This window comes from Mustela lutreola, chromosome 7, assembly GCF_030435805.1.
Source record: "Mustela lutreola isolate mMusLut2 chromosome 7, mMusLut2.pri, whole genome shotgun sequence".
NCBI classification, from domain to species: domain Eukaryota; kingdom Metazoa; phylum Chordata; class Mammalia; order Carnivora; family Mustelidae; genus Mustela; species Mustela lutreola.
In genome coordinates, this window is record NC_081296.1 from 133,317,259 (window position 1) to 133,336,585 (window position 19,327).

General features: G+C 37.3%; 1 protein-coding gene across 1 annotated transcript in view; it reads left to right on the forward strand.

The window, feature by feature from the left end:
- Window positions 1–19,327, forward strand: part of DIO2 (iodothyronine deiodinase 2) — a 132,487-nt gene that overhangs the window by 34,420 nt on the left and 78,740 nt on the right. Inside the window, 2 exon segments of the mRNA XM_059182640.1 lie at window positions 16,608–16,699; window positions 17,334–17,409. The gene's annotated coding sequence lies outside the window, so the exon portion shown is untranslated.

The following is a 19,327-nucleotide window of genomic DNA, read 5'->3' on the forward strand; positions in this document are numbered from 1 at the left end:
CCTCTCTGGTATGCTGCCTCACTAATTCTAGCTCTTTTAGACTCCTTGGACTCCAATCTCTTGTCTCCTCAAGTCAGAAAGACCTCTGGTTCTATTTGGGATCCCCTTTTCTGTACTGCAGCCTGGAAACTCTGCAGGCAGTAAGTGGGGGAAATTGTAGAGATTGTTTTGTTTCATTTTCCTCAGGAACCATTGGCCTGTGTTGCCAGTTGTATGTTTGAATATCATTGTTTTACAGCACTCTATCCCCTGCTATTTTTCTTGTTTAAGGTAGGAGGATAAATATGGACGTTACCTCTTCATGACTGGAATTAGAAGTCCCCTTAAGGGTAACACTATCGAATGTTAAGGACATTTTATGTATTATGTTATCATTATAATCTTTACCTCCTCGTAGATTAGAGTCAGACAAATTAAATAATGCTGAGGAATGGTACAGCATAGAGGTTAAGAGCATCACTCAACAGCTAGAACCATGAGTTCAAATATTGGCTTTTTCAGTAACTAGCCATTTGAAATTCTCTATTTCAAAATCAGTAAAATAATATCATCTAATTCTTACAGCTATTATATAGACTATACATAATACATGTCAGGTGCTGATAACAGTGCCTGGGAAATACTAATTTCTCAATAAATGTTTTTATTTCCAAAGTCATATGGCCTGTGGTGGACTTCTCAAATGGGATCTCCATTGCTCTTCAGTTCATGGGTTTTCCTCTATTTCATGTTGCTTCTGAAAAGTGAAGCTTATGAATGAGTTGTTATAAAGAGAGTTGATGGAATCTGGTAATCAAGTCTTTCTTTTTTTTTTTTTAAGATTTTATTTATTTATTTGACATACAGAGATCACAAGTAGACAGAGAGGCAGGCAGAGAGAGAGAGGAGGAAGCATGCTCCTCTCTGAGCAGAGAGCCTGATGCAGGGCTCGATCCCAGGACCCTGAGATCATGACCTGAGCTGAAGGCAGAGACTTTAACCCACTGAACCACCCAGGCGCCCCTGGCAAGCAAGTCTTAATGGACTTTTACTAATAGCTTTGCGTTGAATATATTGTTTTATGTTCTCAACTATTCAAATAGTAGAACTATCTGTTTAGAGTGTAAAGTTACCCCCAGTGATCAAGTGAATTTAGGGCCAGTGACTCAGGTCTGGGAATATATAAATTAAAGCTAAAGGGTCTTAGCTGTCTCCAAGACCTAAAGCAGGCCAGTACTTTGGTAACCTGGCAAACAAAAGGTAAAAATATTTTTGATGCATCATTTTTTTTCTCTCCTTTTTTTCATCAGGCTCCCTTTTTTTTTTGCCATATACCCACACTGTACTAATGCAACTGACATCCCCCACATATATTTTGGATGGTGCCCTTGACTACATCACTATGCCCATGAAGCTAGGTGGTTTCTGTACTTTCCTTTCATTAAAAAACGTATGAAGGACTATTTCAGTGAGAGATTAATCTGTTTCATAACCACAGTGGTGTGTCTCTGCTTAGATGTCTTAAGAACATAGTGAAAAAGACATTGGTCCTGGGATTGAGCTCTGCATCAGGCTCTCTGCTCAGCGGGGAGCATGCTTCCTCCTCTCTCTCTCTGCCTGCCTCTCTGTCTACTTGTGATCTCTGTATGTCAAATAAATAAATAAAATCTTTAAAAAAATGGTATCTGTTTATACCAATAAGGCCTTCTTTTCTCAGAATTCATCTCAGTTGATGTGGCTTTCCTATCCAAAGGAAAATTCTTTTAAGGTCAGTCTGTTTTTTTTGTTGTTGTTTTGTCTTTTTTTTTTTTTTTAATAATCTGAGGTCACTTCAGGCCTTTAAGCTTTTAGTGGGTTTATTTATTTTTTTTAAATTTCTGCATTTCTTTGTGTCTCTGTCATTTCCTTTTATGATTATATTTGAATGGAATTTCTTCACTTTAATTATAAGTCACTAATGTTCTTCACAACTTGCTCCCAAAGTGATGAGAAGCAGCTGGTGCTTCCATGAGGTAGGGAACACCGAGATGGTCTCTCTCCTTGTGCTGAGAAGTCCTGTTAGAAATGTGCCATGTTTAAATGTAAGTTCCTTTGTTTGTTTATCTGCAGTTGCATGACTGACCTTAGCTAAGTGGAACCTGATGAAAGAGAAGTGAAATTCTCATCTCCATCCATTCTTTTGTTTTCTTGGCCACTGAGTACATTTTCCCAAGTTTCTGGCATTTTATTTTAAAATTTATTTGGAACAATTTTTCTGTTGCATATTTAAAAAAAATGCATTATAAGCTCATTTGGGTTTTCCAAATAAAGCTTTGTAAAATGGTTAACTTTATAAGAATAAACACTTTGTGTTCTTATAATGATTTTCCTTTTGGGTTGGTGGAAATGATTTATTTATTTATTTTTTTTAAGAAAAGCTGTAATCTTGAATGAAAAGTATACTCCACAAGGATCAATGGACAATGAATGGTCTTCTACTAGAACACGGTACATTATTAGCCATTTAGCCTTGATTGTTTTAATTCCCTCATGACCCATTCAGAAGTGAAGTAATTCATTTTCCATACACCAATCAATAACTCACACAGATGGAGGCAGCCAAGCAAATTGAAGCAAAATGTCAAAATTACATAATGTTACCACCATCACTCCTGAGAACACGACATGCTACATACTGTCTTTGCCTTATTCTCAACAGTGTGCTTCCCAACACATTTGAAGTAGATGTCATTAAGTTTTAAGTGTCATTATATAAACACATGAAGGATTGGTTAAAACTTGGAGTATATTCTAGAGGAAGGGTATACTGGGTTTCCATAGTCTTTCTTATAGGGCATATCTTGATTTTTATAGATGGGTACAAACACAGAAGAAGTTTGAGCCAATAGATACAGAAAATAAAATATTCTGTCAATTTCAATCTGATAAAGAAAGTTGCAGTGTTGAATGTCTATTTCCCTACTGGTGTTTTGCATTAATTTAGGATAGTGGTAGGAAGACCCTCACATTGCCCAAGTGCCTAACTTTATGTAGTGTTTATAATAGCAGTGTAAAACCTTGTTTGGGTGTTAGAATACCTGTGGAACTTAAAAAAAAAAAGTGCAAATGTCTAAACCCTGCCCAAGACCTACTAAAAACAAATTAGGTGGATGGCAGACCTGGGAATTTGATTTCTTTCAAAAGCTGCACAAGAGATTCTGATTGAGAACAACAGTGCACTCAAAACTTTTTTTTCAGTTTTTATTTTGGGCGGCTTTACCTTTGTATCCATACACTATAGAATTATCAGAATAGTTCAAATAATAATCCATTTAAAAGATACTGGATTATCCAGGTAGATTTTTAGAAATAGAAATTTCTTAAAAATCTGGTTTGAGAATGACATGCCATTCAGTGAGAACATCTTTTCTTCTCTCTCTTTCTTCAATCATTTACTCTTTAAAAAAAAAAAAAAGTCACTGCCACCTGTCTTTATTGAGGGTCTGCTCTGTCTAGCACCATGCTGGCTCTTTTCATTCAAAATCTCATTTAATCTTTACATTTGTCCTACAGTCAATATAACTGTGTGCACTACCGAGAGGAGCCAGTTTGGGCAGACACAAAGCAAAAGCCAGAATTTATATTAATGCTGATCTGATTTCAAAACTTTTTCTCTTGGGGTCATCTGAGTGGTTCAGTCAGTTAAACCTCTGACTCTTGGTATCAGCTCAGGTCATGATCTCAGGGTCCTGAGACAAAGCCCCTTGTCAGGCTCTGTGCTCAGCATAGAGTCTGCTTGGGATGCTTTCCCCTTCCCATTTCCTGTTTCTTTGCTGCTCCCTCCATTCTCACACACACACTCTCTCTCTCTTTCTCAAATAGATAAAATCTTTATTTAAAAATATATATATTTTTTATGCCATCCACCCTCTCTCCTTTCTTTTCATTTTCCCCTCCCATTTCCTTTCAGTGCCTTTGTCCTCCAATTCTTGTTTTCTTTCACATCCTGTGCCATCAAATCTGGAAAATGACACAGAAGGGTGCATAGGTCCCACAAAAGTTCTTGGTAATGATGAGTGCCTCAGTATTCATGTAAACCTCTCCACTTGGAGAAGTTCTTGCGGTCCATGATTTGACAAACCTTGGTCTGGTATCCTTTGACTAATGGAAATATTTATATTTTTTAACTGCTTCATTTTAAAGAATGTTCTGGGATTTGCTCAAGAGAATATAAAAACCTGCTGTCCCTGTTTCCATTTCCAGACCCAGACATGACCCCAGTACATTAAACCATCTGCTTTTGATTTCACATCTTTCTTTCTTAAGGGCCATCTTTCTGAATTAGGTTTTAAAGTAGCTCAACAAGCAGCAAGTGTGAGATGAGAGTAATGAGAGAAATGGTTCTGGTTAAAAAGTGGCAGAAATTACAGAACTATCTATGTAACCTGAGCTTTGGTGTAGTCATCTATATTCATGGCCTCCCATTTACACTTATGATGGGCTCTGGCACCTCTAGCTGCTCATCCACTTGTGTTTCTCAAGTACAATAGAAGAATTTCGACTTGACTTATCCCTTTCTCTTCTAATCCACTTAGGCTTCTCTCTAGGTGGGGCAAGGGGAAAAAAGCACTATAGCTAAAAACTCCATGTAAAATAAAAACTTAAAAAAATGATATGAGTTATGCAGAAAAGCTTTGACCCTTTCTGAGATGGAGCTGAAATGGACATTTACTTAAGAAGTCAGATTCTGCGTGATATTGTATAGTATTTGTCCAGAAATTGCAGAGGAAACTAGCTCTAGATTCAGGGAACACAGAGATAAACAACTTGATCAACTTTGGAACTAAAGAAATTGACCAGCCTGGCAAGGATTGAATACTCCTGCCTAGCAAATATTTTGCACATAGTTCACACTTAAGAAATATTTGCTAAGGGAGTATGCAACAAAAGAAGACTAAAAGGAGATGATATAGTTGATAAATGGAAGCCACATTAGATTTATATGGAGTCAGAAATGTCCATTTCTACCCTGAAGACCATGTGTATCCCTGGGCAAGTGACACAGCATTCCTGAGGTTCTGCTCCTGCTTCTATAAAATGATGTTCATGAAATAAACAATGGAATATTATTCAGCTGTGAAGAATAAAATCTTACCATTTGCAACAACAAGGATGGAGCTAGAGAGATTATGTTAAGTGAAATAAATCAGAGAAAGGCAAATATCATATGATTTCACATAGGTGAAATTTAAGAAACAAAACAGAGGAGCAAAGGGGAAAAAAATAGGCAAACCAAGAAACAGTCTCTTAACTATAGAGAGCAAACTGGTTGTTACCAGAGGGGAAGTGAGTTGGGTTGAGATGGGTCAAATAGGTTATGGGGATTAAGGAGTGTACTTGTGATGAGTACTGGGTGATTAAAATGAAAGTTTAAAATAATAAAAAAAATGAGGTTTATGACATCTAACTCACAGATTGTTATGAGGATTAATTGAAATGCTATATGTGAAAAGTACTTTGTAAATTTTAGACTGTGCATAAACAGTCAAGGAAGCATGAGAATCCCGACATCACAGATATGCAGTGTGGATTCAGTTAAAGCTTTGGTAGAGAGTCATGAAAGGAAAGTTAGTAGATGTAAAGCTCCACAGGCTATATATGTTTGGATGTAAAAGCTAATGCTATTGTTGAAGACAGAAACTTTTGTTGAAGGTAGATAATTGATTTAGAGCAAGGGCTGTGTCTTGTTAATACTTTTAGTTCTAGTTCTAGCAGAGTCTGCCCTGGAGTCGATGTTTAGTGCACATTAGAAGGGATAAGTGAATGTATGAACAGATGGGTGTGTGGCTACATGGCTCTGGTTCAATTTTAGGTTCAGAAAAGGAAATAAGTTTTTGATATTCTCTTTAGCTCAGCCCAATGTAGTTTTAAAAGAAAACCAACATGACTTCCTCAACATTTTGGTTAAGACTGCAGTGTTTTACCTCACTTTCTAGAAAAACAGGTGATGGCACGAAATACTGCTGAGAAAACAAGGCTTATCCCTTATGATTAGAAACCACATTTTCTGAATTAGTATTGTTGTCAGTCAATGAGATCAACCTGACTGTTAAGTGATTGTTAAAGTGAAAAAGACCTATAAAAACAATGCCATCAGCCTGTTTTCTCATATGCCACAAAGTGCTTCCAGTGGGCAATGGGAACCAATATTCTTATTGGACATTCGGGTGGAAAGGAGGGAGTGATCCTTGTTGGGGAGGCAGCTTTATACAGAAGTTGGGACAATTATGAATGAGACATTTAAACTAAGTTCCAAGACTTATTTGAACCTATCAGAACTTAAAAGCACCAGTGTGGTATATCTCAAGATTTGTGTGATCATTTTGATAGGCTTGACATTTTGTGCCTTTGCATTTTGCTTATTAGCATTTTGCATACATAATTGTGTGTGTGTTTATAGATAGGCATCCAGGCTCTTGGTGAATCCAACCAAGTAGCTTTTTTGTTGCACACACTTGTTTTGATAGTTTGAAATACCCCATAAGACAACAAGATAAAAAAAAAAAAATTTGACCCCTGGGGGCTGACAAGATAGACATGAAGCTTTATGAAAACAATCCAGTTCCTGTTATTGCTCTCAGGAAGAAATTTCTTGGGGTATGTGAATGCATCAAGTTTAAGCCTGCTCAAAGGAATTAGAAATAGATGTAGACAAAGAGACACAGTTATCAGGCCTCTCTATGTCAATGGGGCAACACACGTCAATGAAGGATGCTTCCTGATGACTGGACAGCCAGTCTCCAGTAATAAAATCATAATTATAGCACCTAATATGTAAAGGAGAGAGAGACTTGAGATTATGGGCAGTAAAGGATGATTGTGGGCAAATAGATACTACTTGCAGCCCACACCAGTGTGTCTGGGTTTAACAGGTAAAGATTCATTCCCTTCCTTTTCCCATCTTGAAGACCTGAAAGAATCCTAAGGATATTAGGAACAAATAGGTGATCCCATGGTATTATTAGGTGAAATGTGGTTATAGAGAACTTTTCCACTATTTATTTATCAAGAAATATTTGTTGAGCAGACACTGTAGGCAGAGTGTTATTCTAGGTGCTTGGGTTACAGTAATGAGCACAACAAAATCCTTGCCCATAGGAAGCCTACATTCTGGTGGACAGAACCAATGGTGAGCAATCAACCACATGAACATATATATTACAATGCCAGATAGGGGTAAGCATGGTGAGTAAATATAAAGTAGGCTAAAAAGATAAAGTTGACCTATCACAGACTGGAATAGCCATGGTAGAGGAAGTGGTCAAGGAAGGTTTCTCTGCGAAGTTAAGGCTGGAGGGGAGAGCTGAATAAATTGAGGGAACAAGGGGCGCCTGGGTGGCTCAGTGGGTTAAAGCCTCTGCCTTCGGCTCAGGTCATGGTCTCAGGGTTCTGGGATGGAACCCCACATCAGGCTCTCTGCTCAGCCAGGAACCTGCTTCCTCCTCTCTCTCTGCCTGCCTCTCTGCCTACTTGTGACCTCTCTCTCGGTCAAATAAATAAATAAAATCTTAAAAAAAAGGGGGGACAAGTCATATGATGACATATAATACTTCTAGACTAGTGTTATAAGAAAATGGAGCAGCAAGTGTGGAAGTCTGGAGGTTATTAGACTTGGATTTTTAGAGAAGCAGAAAGGAAGTGAGTACATCTTCAGTTAGAAGGTTCACAGGGAAAAAAATGAGACTGGACAAACAGGCAAGCAGCAAGAGATCCAGGGAGCCCTGTAAGTTATGATTAGAATTTAGATATCATTCTAAGTGTGCTGAGAAGCTATCAAAGGGTTTTGAGCAGGTGAGCAGTAGGATCTCATTTGTATTTTAAATTCATCTTTCTGCTGCCATGTAGAGAATAAACTTCTTGGGGCAGTCATGGTGTGGAAACGGGACAAATTATCACTTCTCATGGTCTCTAGTCTACAAAGAATATGAGCTCCTCAAAGGTAGAGATGAAATCTCTACATATTATTCCCAGTACTTTGCCTTATCCTGGCACTACATGGGTACATGGTAACTCCTAAAAAAAGCCTTAGACTAGGGTAGAAATATCTTAGCCTCTCATGACATAGGACACTTCTCATAGATGGTTGGTCCTCATGAAGGGTGAATTTGGGTTCTTTATGTTTTCTAGAATTTCTAAGGGATTTCCTGGGATCATGGGAACATAATTATAATAATGACCATATAGAACTTGTAGTGAAATAGTTGGGGCACTGTGAAAGTGTCACATGAAATGGGGACAAGAAGTTTGAGTTGTACAGGGGTTTGGCTTGAGACCAAAGAAAAAGACTACATAGGGCAGCTGGTCAATTTGTTGTCTTGACTTGAAAGGCACTTTTGTAGATTTAAACTACGGAAACATTAAATTTTCTTGTCCTTCTTGTCAGTATAAAATGTATTTGATAAGGTCAGAGAGTGTTGGATAAGAAATAGGTCTTCCTTCTTTGATGGGCTCCTCTAGAGACTTGTCTTGACCTGTGTCCATAAAATCACCCTTTCCTAACTAAATAAAAGAAACAAATCTGTGCAAGCCTCCTCATAATTTTGACTTGTGGGTGTCAGAAAAGTCTCTGGGTTCCTGCCCTTATTATAAACACCATCTCCAGAGGAGGCAAATGTTCTTAATTTTTATAGTCACAATGCAGTCATGCTTTGAGATCATCTGAGAAGTGCTGTAGAAGCACAAAGCATTATTACTATCATTAAGGCAGTAATGACTATGATTATAATGCAGTTAGGGGAGCCAAGGAGGAATGGTAGTTAAGGGTGAGTAAGATTTATCCCCCATATATCTAAGTAAGATTTGTTGTATCAAAAACCTGTATGTGTGAGTGTGTGTGGTAGGCATAGACAGGTAGATGATATTGAGATATCATCACTGGCAGATATGTACTGAAATCCATTTTGGTGAAACTGGGTTTAGAAAACATCATTCCATTCCATTCCATTCTACTTAAAACTTAGAAGACAGCTTTCAGTAATAATGTGTTGGTGTAAATAAAGTATGACTTCCTTGCATATCACTTGGGAAGTGACGGTGATCTCAGAAGCTCTGGATGTAGCAGGAGGTTGTGGTATAAAGTATTTACTTCAGGTATTACTCTAACTGCTCTGGGGAACAAAAGGAAGACAGGAAGTCTGTAGTTTGACATCTTTGCCATTTACTCTTTTTCCCCCCACTTTCTTCCTTGATCTCCATTTTTAGAAGTCTGTGATTCTGAAGAACTAACATTTACTCATTAAGTAAGCATTATGAAGAATCTGTTAAAAGTCATGCCTGGTGTTAGCTTGTAGGATTAATGGGCTGAATACGATTTGTTCCTTGCCTTAAAGGTTTTACAGTTTAGTGAGAGAGTCAGACAAGAATATCGATGGGTTTAATGTGTTAAATACAAGCTCTTCCATTGTCTGAGCACCATGATCCAATCTGCACCTTGGATATCTCATTTGGGGTCAGTGTAGGATGGATTTAAGTGAGGTGAATTGGAGGTAGGGAGAGCCTGATCAAGGTCATTTTAGAAATACAGGTGAGAGATAATTTCCTTCCTGTTAAGTTCTTGAAAAATTTTTCAACTCTGAAACCCCCAAACTTGGTATTATTTATTATGAGACCAAGTGAAGGGAATGAGTGGTTTATAGGATTCAGAAGTTTGTGTGGTTGGAATATTTAGTTGACCAAAAGTATCACTTCTTTTCTACTAGAGTGGATTGTCCATGGAAATTTCAGAGGCCCTCTTTCAGAATCTGAGAATTATTCTAGTGCAGAGAAAAAAAAGGAATGTGGGCACTGAGACTACACCTGCCTTGCCTGGGGTGGATGCAGAGGGTTTTGGGAGAAGATCCGTCGTTTATTTCAGGCATAAGGTTCAACAAGTAAAGAGATTCATAAAGCTATTCAAATTGTACTCTGTAAATTTGTCCCTATCCTGAGAGAGACATAAAGCCTATCACTTTAAAGATTATAAAGAATCTAATTGTTTTATATTTGTCATTTGAAAAGACTGAGTTTGCCTTTGTATCACTGGGAAAACTATCATCACCATGCATTCATGAGGCAAAGTATGTGTATAGGGGTCATGTTTTACCCACTGAGAGATCAAACAGCTTTGGGGAGACTTTTGGCACTTTGCTTGGACACAAATATTTGCTGTTAATTACAAAAGAGGCTTAATTGAAGTCGGTCGGTCTAACTTCACAACAGACCTGAGTAATAGAGTACAGTGACCAGGTATTTTCTATTCCCTCTACAAGTGTAGTCAAGGTGAATGACATTAAATTTAACCGGTAAAGATAAAGTCAGCAAGCCTTATTCTTAGTACAAGTAATATAACGAACAACAGTAGAGGACTGATATAGAATCAAGGAAAAAATCTTGATGGCCTTTGCTTGGGAATCTGAAAGAGATTGTTGCCAATCTCTTCTACGAGTTTTGATAATATAAGAGTTGGCTGCATCTTTGGGATGCTTTCAGGTATGGTGAAGGGACTGGATAAGCTCTTTAAGTTCTGTATTAACAATATTCTATTTAATTGGAAATTTCCTCTGAAGCATTTCCAGAAGTGTGGACTATTTTTTTAATTCAAAGGTGATACTTATTCGTTGCTTCTAAGAAAAGGCTTTCCAACTTCATTGTCAGAAAGCATCTTTATGGAAACAGAAATAACATGGGGTGCATGTGGACACCCTCCATGATATGAAATCACTCCCTCCTATAGCTACATAAGCAATTTTCTTTTTATGTCTTCAGAAGAAGCAGAACTGGTCATCCACGGAAACACATGAGTATAATTCGCTTGATATTTATTAATACCTTCTCATTATGATAGATGCCGTGCTGAATGTTTTCATGGTTATGATCTCATTGCATCATATTTTATTAAATGAAGAAATAATTATAAGACTGGTGCTTTTTGGTGGGGAGGGTTGTTTTGTTTTTTCCCAGAGACACAGAGCTAGAATGTGGCAGAACAAAGTTCCTGAGTTTGAGGTTATTGGTTCTTTCTTGTGCATTTGTGGTCATCTTCTCTCACTGATCCACTGTTAATAACTCCCTACCTATCAGGCTGAGCCCCAGGCAACAGCTTTATCGCACCTACCACTCCTTCAACCCCTTCTGATATTCCCCAAGCTAAGCTCTAGCCTATCATTCAATGTTTCCATATCTGCCTAATTCCTCAGCTGTTAGCTCAAACCATAAGCAATGTTGAGATTTTTGGACCCCTTTTAGTTGCATAAATTTTGGTTTCAGAGGTCTTCTTAATTCGACCCTACTATGATGTAAAGAAGCATGCTATAGCAAATCTGGTAGTTATAACTCCCAAACATATCTCAAATCTGTCAAATTTCCTCTAATACCACATTTTCCATCCTAACTCAAGCCACCTTCTTGAAAGAGACAAAAGTGTGGACTGTGGTGAAAGTAGTCTCATGCTCTACTATAGAGAGTGTGGTCCATGGACCAGTAGTGTCAGCATCACTTGGGAGCTTGTTGGAAATGCAGAATCTCATATCCCACCCTTGACTTGCAAATCAGAATCTGCATCTTAACCAGATCACCAGATATTCCTATGTACTTTAAAGTTAGAGAATCAGTGCTCTAACAGACCTCCCCACACTTTGTCTCCTCCATTACATTCTCCCCCTGTATCCAGTGTGATCTTTAAATAACATAAATATGTTTATACCATTATGCCACTTGAAGTTCTTTAATGGTTTCCCATCTCACTTACATAGTTGCAACTCTAGACAATAACCTACAAAGTCCTACAAGATCTGGTTGTTATTGACTACCGTTTACACTGACCTCCCCTTCCTTTCAGTTCTTAGACCACACCGTGCTTGGTTTTACCTGTAGGACTTACCTCATTGTTTCCTTTACTCTGAACACTTTCCTGCTGCTCTTGGCATGATCTTAAATCTTCTTAACCTTTCATTTCAGCTTTGAAATATGCAGATGTACATTTTCTTTGGAGAGATTAAATGAAACCAGCATGGTTATAATAGAGAAAAACTGGAGATACCTCGTTAGAGTGGTCAAGTACATTTTCTCCAAAGAAATCACTCCCTCCGGGCGCCTGGGTGGCTCAGTGGGTTAAGCCACTACCTTCAGCTCAGGTCATGATCTCAGGGTCCTGGGGTCGAGTCCCACATCAGGCTCTCTGCTCAGCAGGGGGCCTGCTTCCCTTCCTCTCTCTCTGCCTGCCTCTCTGCCTGCTTGTGATCTCTCTCTGTCAAATAAATAAATAAAATCTTTAAAAAAAAAAGAAAAAAAAGAAAAAAGAAATCACTCCCTCCTATAGCTTGAGTTTCTCCAAAGAAAATGTACTTGACCACTCTAATGAGGTATCTCCAGTTTTTCTCTATTATAGCCATGCTGGTTTCATTTATAGCACGTATCTCAGTTTGGCATTATACTATCTATTTATTTCTCTAACAATTGTCCATTTCCTCTTTTGGACTATGTAAGGGTAAAACCCATGACTACTTCCCTAGTCCTTTCCTAGTCCTTAACTTCCCTGAATAGAGAATGTATTCTATAAATATCTGCTCAACAAATGAATAAGCCATACTGTTGTTATGTTTCTTATTGAATTTTTTCAAGAGTATATAATAAAAGAGAAATTGTTAGTGTTTATAATTCTTGCCATTGTTGCTAGTTGTTTTTGGCTTTTTTTTTTTTTTTTTTTTGTCATTTTACCCAAATTATGCTGTTAGCTATAAAGATTCTGGAAGGTTTTCCTAATACCAAATTTGAGCATTATCAGCATAGTGATTTTTTTTTCTCCAAGCTATTTGCAAATGTGAGCTAGTTCTCATTTACCTACTGTATCCAACAAATATTGTCCTTATATCAAATATCCAGCCATCTCCTTAATGGAAACCACAAAGTGTTATCTACAAGTATAATTGCCTTGGTCCAGAGTTGATGAGGAAACATATTGAACAAATATTCTTTTTTCTTTTCTTTTCTTTCTTAAGAGAGTGCTGTAAAGGATGTAGGGGTAATGAGTTCAAGGACTGATGTCTTGAAATATTAGGCTGCAAATGATGCTTAACCCAGGGTCAGGAAAAGAAAACTCCCTTGTGATGTATCATTGCACAATTGCATAAAGCACATGTGTAATAGAGACTTATATCTTTCCCTGAAACATCTGGCATTACTCATCATGAGAAGCAGGTGCCTAGGTTGGACGGACCACATGTCCGTTCCAGGATGACACATTTCTGTTGTTTCTGGGTTGCATTTTAATTTTCTTTGGCTCTTGTCAATGCAAGCACATTAGTGATCAAAATGATAATGCAGAGAAAGATTGCCTAAGAATGAGGGTAAACAAGGTAGCTGTTGCTTCTAGCTTGATGAAGTTCTGGGTTGCAGAAAATTAGTAAGCCATCCTGTGACTGACAGCCCATGAAAGTCCCGATGTAATGCTGGTATACTTGCTGTGACAGGTTGAGTTACAGCTTCCATGGATGAAACTTGTCTTCAAATGGAGGGTTTGCCGGCTAGCTAGCCAAAGTCTTTGTTAGGTGTTAGCTAACCATGGGTCAGGGTGTCATAAAAGTTTTCTGAGTTGAGCCCTTTTCTCTCACATAAGCTATTGTGTCTCACAGGATGAAGGCTTGTGAAAGTGCTGGAACAAATTTTACAAATACACAGTACTTTAACCAGGGTACATCTTGTCACACTTAATAAGAGAACATGGTGAAGTCACCTGTCCGGTTGTGCTGTTCTCCCTTGTTTTACTCTAGTGTGGTGTTAAATCATCAATTGTTAGATTTCCAGGATGAAAAACATCTGGTTATCCAGGTCCATGCACCCTGCTTGTATTGTGATCTCTCTGAATCCCATGCAGAGTATGGCAGGAAATGAATAAGTGAGGTTCTAATAGTGGCAGTGTTTCTCAAGGTGTGGTATGCTGATTATCTGTTTCAGAATTACGTGGCATGCTTCTGGAAAACATAGACTTCTGGGATGGGCTCTACAGATCTACAGAATCAAGGTCTCCGACATAAAGATTACAAGTCTATGTGGTCAACAAATGTTCCAGATAATTCTTCTGAATTCTAACGTTAGAGAATTACTAGCTTCTGTTGAAATTAAGTGTACTATCTTAAAATTATCTTCTAATAGGCTTTCAATAGAATTGGGGATTCAAATAATCAACTTTAAAAATAAGTTTCATGGATCAGCACAACACATTCTTGGCTTGTCAGATTTGATACCAATTAAAATCATCCTGAAGTTGACCCTTAGAAATGTAAGTATCTGAGTCCTGCTCAATAGTAACTCTTTATAGATCAGAGACTTATTTTCAGGGATGGTTTACATGGTTTGGAGTGCACGCATGCGTTTGTGAGTGTATTTGTGCGTGTAAGCATATGCGTTGTGAGAAGAAAGGGGAGTTGATTGGGCTCTGTTGTGCCTGCGGACTTTAGATCACCTCTTCATATCCAGATCAAATACTTATGGAATACTAAGAGGAACTCATCTTTTTTCCTTTAGTGGAATGAGTTTAAGAGATTTTCTTTTGTCTTTTTCTTTTCTTTACTTTTCTTATCTTTTCTTTTCTTTCCATTCCTTTTCTTTTTTCTTTTCTTTAAGATTTCATTTATTTATTTGAAATAAAGCACATAAGAGGGAAAGAGTGAGCATGAGCAGGGTGGGGTGGGGGAAGGGCAGTGGGAGAGGGAGAAGCAGACTGCCTGCCAAGCAGGAGGCTTCCTGCTGGATTTAATCCAAGGACCCTGGAATCACTTCCTGAGCTCAAGGGAGATGCTCAACCAGCTGAGCCACCAAGTGCCTCTCTTTTGTCTTTTGCAAATGATTAGATATCCCCTATATAAACTATTCTCATGACTCTTGTTTGTGTTTTGTTTTGTTTTTCTTTTGAAAAAAAAATTCTATAGTGCAAAGATGCAAAAAACATCATTAAAAACCAGTCAGAGTGTTTTTTGTCCTCACTGCTAGAAGTCATTTCTGAGAAATGTTTATTGAACTGTGATATACAAACAGAAAATACACAAACTGAGCATCACATTTAGCCAGTATTGAGATCAAACAACAGAATGTCACTGAGTCCCCAGAAATCCCATTTGTCCCTCATTTCAGTCACTAAAACTTTCCAAGAAAAACCATTTTCCTGATGGCTAGAAGCAATTTTATTTCTCAAAAATATCTAATCATTTTACTTATTTTTTTCTGTAAATATTAATCTTGCTGCACATATTGGAATCTTTAGCATCTTGCTGATTTATATTAATCCAGTCTGAACTTTCCTATTTGCTGACTTTTTAAAAAACACTTTTGTTTTGTTAATTTATAATTCTAGAATTTTTCTTTCATTAAGTGATGGTCTCTACATTCAACTCGAATCATTTGTTTGTTTCATGTTTTGTTTCTAACCTGTAATGTAGAAATTAAAATTTCAGGGTAGTATTAAGTGTGTAGTTAATATCAATTAGGGAACACTTCAGGCAATTGTTTGAACTACATCAGTTTAAAACAAGTGGTTGATATTTTTTTCCATTTTATCTACTGGGAAAACTTGATCAACAAGCAAACCAAATGGTTGGGTATAATAAACTCAGTGCAATAATTCATTGGAACCAGGAATAATTCACTAAGAATTTATATTTGGTGTATTAGGAACAGCAAATAAAAAAGAATATGGGGCTCCTAGGGACTACACATGATTTTCTTTTGTGGTCATAAATCAGACTGGTATTCTCAGCAATAGGCAGGCCTATTGTCCATAAGATTAAAAAGAAAGGTATTATGGGAATGTGAAAAGAGTACTGTACTTGGGGTCTGAAAACTTGTTGTGTGACCAAAGGCAAATCATATACTTTCAACAAGAGCCAGTTTCTAAATCTATGAAATGAGGATGATAAGATTTCCCTTGAAAAGTTGTGGTGAGATGTAAATAAGATTAATGTTTCTAATCATCTAAGAAAATGCCTGGACATCGTCATGCTCAATCAGTGTGGCTTTCCTCTCTTTCCACATAGCCAAATAGCATGTACAAAGAGGTTTAACATGTGAGGCCTGTTCTATTAGAAACAAGAACGCACTATACTCTATCTACTTCCATACATTTTCTATTTATTTATTTCTTATTCTAAAATAAATACATACTAATTAGGTAAAAAATTGGAAATAGAGTTATGTCGAAGAACTCCCTTAAATTCCATACTCTCAGAGACACACAGTCAATATTGGTTTCAAGCATCTCACTTACCACCGTATTTTCTTCGTACCCCTCTGAATGCTCTGTACATAGTAGGTCTATCAGTGTGTCAAGAATTGAACTTTTTCCCAAAAGATAGGAAAGTGGTTGTAAATCCTTTATGACTGTTCATTATTGGCTTAGCATGAAACCCAGCAGATTTTCTTGTCAACCTGCTATTTTTCTCAATCCTCAAGGACAGATATGTGTCCTGTTAACTTCTTAAATAGCTCTAAGGACTGAGATTACAGTTTCTCTTTTTATAAGAGGCTAGGTCTACAGGGTAGATGTTAATAAAACACACCATTTAAAAATTATTTTATTAGAATTTCAAAATGAAAGCTGGGTTTTTCTTTTCTTTTTAAAGGAGTACAGCAAGGTAGAAAGCACTGAATTAGGAATTCCAGGAGCTGAGTTGTAGACCCCCTTCTTCATTTGTTTCCCTGCCTTGGGATCTAGGTAAGCAGTGCAACTTCTGTCACCTTGTAAAAGCAGAGAAAATAATAACTGCCTTGCTTTTCCTTTTATGTGGTGATTGTGGAAATCAATTGCAGTAATATATGTGGTAGTGTTTCACATAACAAAGTGCTATAAGCCTTTTGTGTTGGCATGGTATTAATAGGAAAAATAGTGTGCATAACATTAACATAAATATATCTTTTCGGCTATATGTGCAAACAACAGTATTTATTTTGATGCTACTTCACAAACCTGTTATGTGGGTCCTTAATAATTCTCATGAGTGTATAGAGGCTGAAAAAAATATCTAGAATCACAAAAATTCCCCAATTGCCTAGAACTTTTGTAGATTATCATGTCACCTCTGTACTAAGTTCTACTCTAGAAATTCAGAACACAGAATTAGAAAAAGAGATAATAATTAATTTTCCAGCACTCACCTTACCCAAGAATAGAGTTCTGTTTATATTACCATTTTTGCTCTGTAGATACTTGGATACAGCATGAAGATAGTAATTGTTATCCAAGGCATTAAATAGGCCACTTAGCATTTGGGAAAAAATAGCATTAACCATTAAATATTATAATCGTGCATCCCCTAGACATGTTGTAACATTTCTGTGTCTTTGTGCAGAAAGAATATACATTTTAAAGTTAGAACAAATTGGTTTTGAACCATTGCTCCACTTCACCGGCTTCGTGACTTGGGGGTAAGTTATTATCTGCTCTGAATCTCACCTTCATTAGAATTCAATGAAGTGGTGTATATAGTGTAGTAAGGACAGTACTTGGCACATTTTTGGCATTGTGTTAGTTCCCTTCTCCTTTTCATCATGATACCAAAATGTTTACATGTTTGTTTGTTTGTTTGTTTTTTTAAGATTTTATTTATTTATTTGACGGAGAGAGAGATCAATGTAGGTAGAAAAACAGGCAGAGGGAGGTGGGGGAGATCAGGTTCCCTGCTGAGCAGAGAGCCTGTGGGACTCCATCCCAGGACCCTGGGGTCATGACCTGAGCCGAAGGCAGATGCTTAACCCACTGAGCCACACAGGCACCCTTAAAATGTTTACATATTTTAACGGAGATGAGTATTTGATAACTTACAATAACAAGGAAAATCTATTCCACTTATTTTTCCTAGGCATAGTATAAAAATCCATGCTTTTATCTGCATGGATTAAGAAGTAAAGAATTATATTTTCAAACAAGATGTTTTATTGGAAATTTGTTTACCTTGCCTAATGCAAACATAAGCTATAATTGGATTAATGACTTAAACGTGAAACTAAAAGCACACAAGGACTAGAAGAAAGTATAGGAGAATATTTTTTTTTTTAAGATTTATTTATTTATTTGATAGAGAGAGAGGGAGATCACAAGTAGGCAGAGAGGCAGGCAGAGAGAGAGGAAGGGAAGCAGGCTCCCTGCTGAGCAGAGAGCCCAATGTGGGACTCGATCCCAGGACCCTGATATCATGACCTGAGCCGAAGGCAGCGGCTTAACCCACTGAGCCACCCAGGCACCCCTATAGGAGAATATTTTAATCATCTCAGATTGGAAAAGGTTTCCCTTTACATGATATTTCATTGTAAGAGAAAAATATGTCATATTTCATTACACTAAAATTTAAAGCCTCTAGCAAAAAACAAAAAACAAACAAACAAACAAAAAAACCCATAAAACAAAGGGTGAACTGTGGAAATTTATTTAGAATTCAGAGGCAAAGCCTGGTATCCCTAATATCCTCAAGGCCCTTTGTAAAGAGCTTGTACAAACCAATTAAAAAAAAAAAAAAGATAAACAATTTAGTACAGTAAACAAAGGAAAGGCATATGTTTAGGTAACTCCTTTCCACCTAAAAAAGAGTTACCTTGGTAATCTTGAATTCAAGTCCTGACAACAGAGTATTAAACCATCTGTATAAATGAATGGGAAGACGGTGATCTTATATTTTGCAACTGTGATCAGTTCTTTTTGGAATGAATGAATTTTCTTGACCGAAACCTCTAAGTTTCCTGAAAAAAAAAAAAATATTGCTTAAATTCTTGGTTTTTAAAGGGGTGATCTTTCTAAACATGTCTCTTTGCTTTGCCTTCTTTATCAGGGCATTAGAGAACCCACACTTAACCCTTTCTTGATGTCTTTATTCATCATCACAAGCATTGATGCAGTGCACTGAGGGTAGCCAGAGCCCTATACTCCTGTACTAGTTAGGTTAAGATGGCTGTGCAGTTTGAATTCTTAGGGAGATATTAACACTAGCAATAAAAGGCAATCTTATAAATTACAGTTACCTTTGAAAATCCCCTGGGGAGTCTCCCCTGTGGAGATCGATGTATAATCATTCTGATAAGAATTCCAGAATAGCCTTTTTCCTTGGCATGGGAAAGAGTTGCTTTTACGATGATTAAGGCTCAGATAAAGTAGTTGATTCACAATGTGATACCAGGTTCTCTGAAAAAAAAAATCTGCATTTGACCTCTAGGGCACTTGTGTTCTGTTTATACTTTACATCAATGTGCTGATTACATCTCCATTCTATGAAATACCCATTTTACAGCTGAGTCAGTGGAGGCTTTGAGATATGAAATCCTTCACCAAATCATAGTGAGGACAGGGGATGTG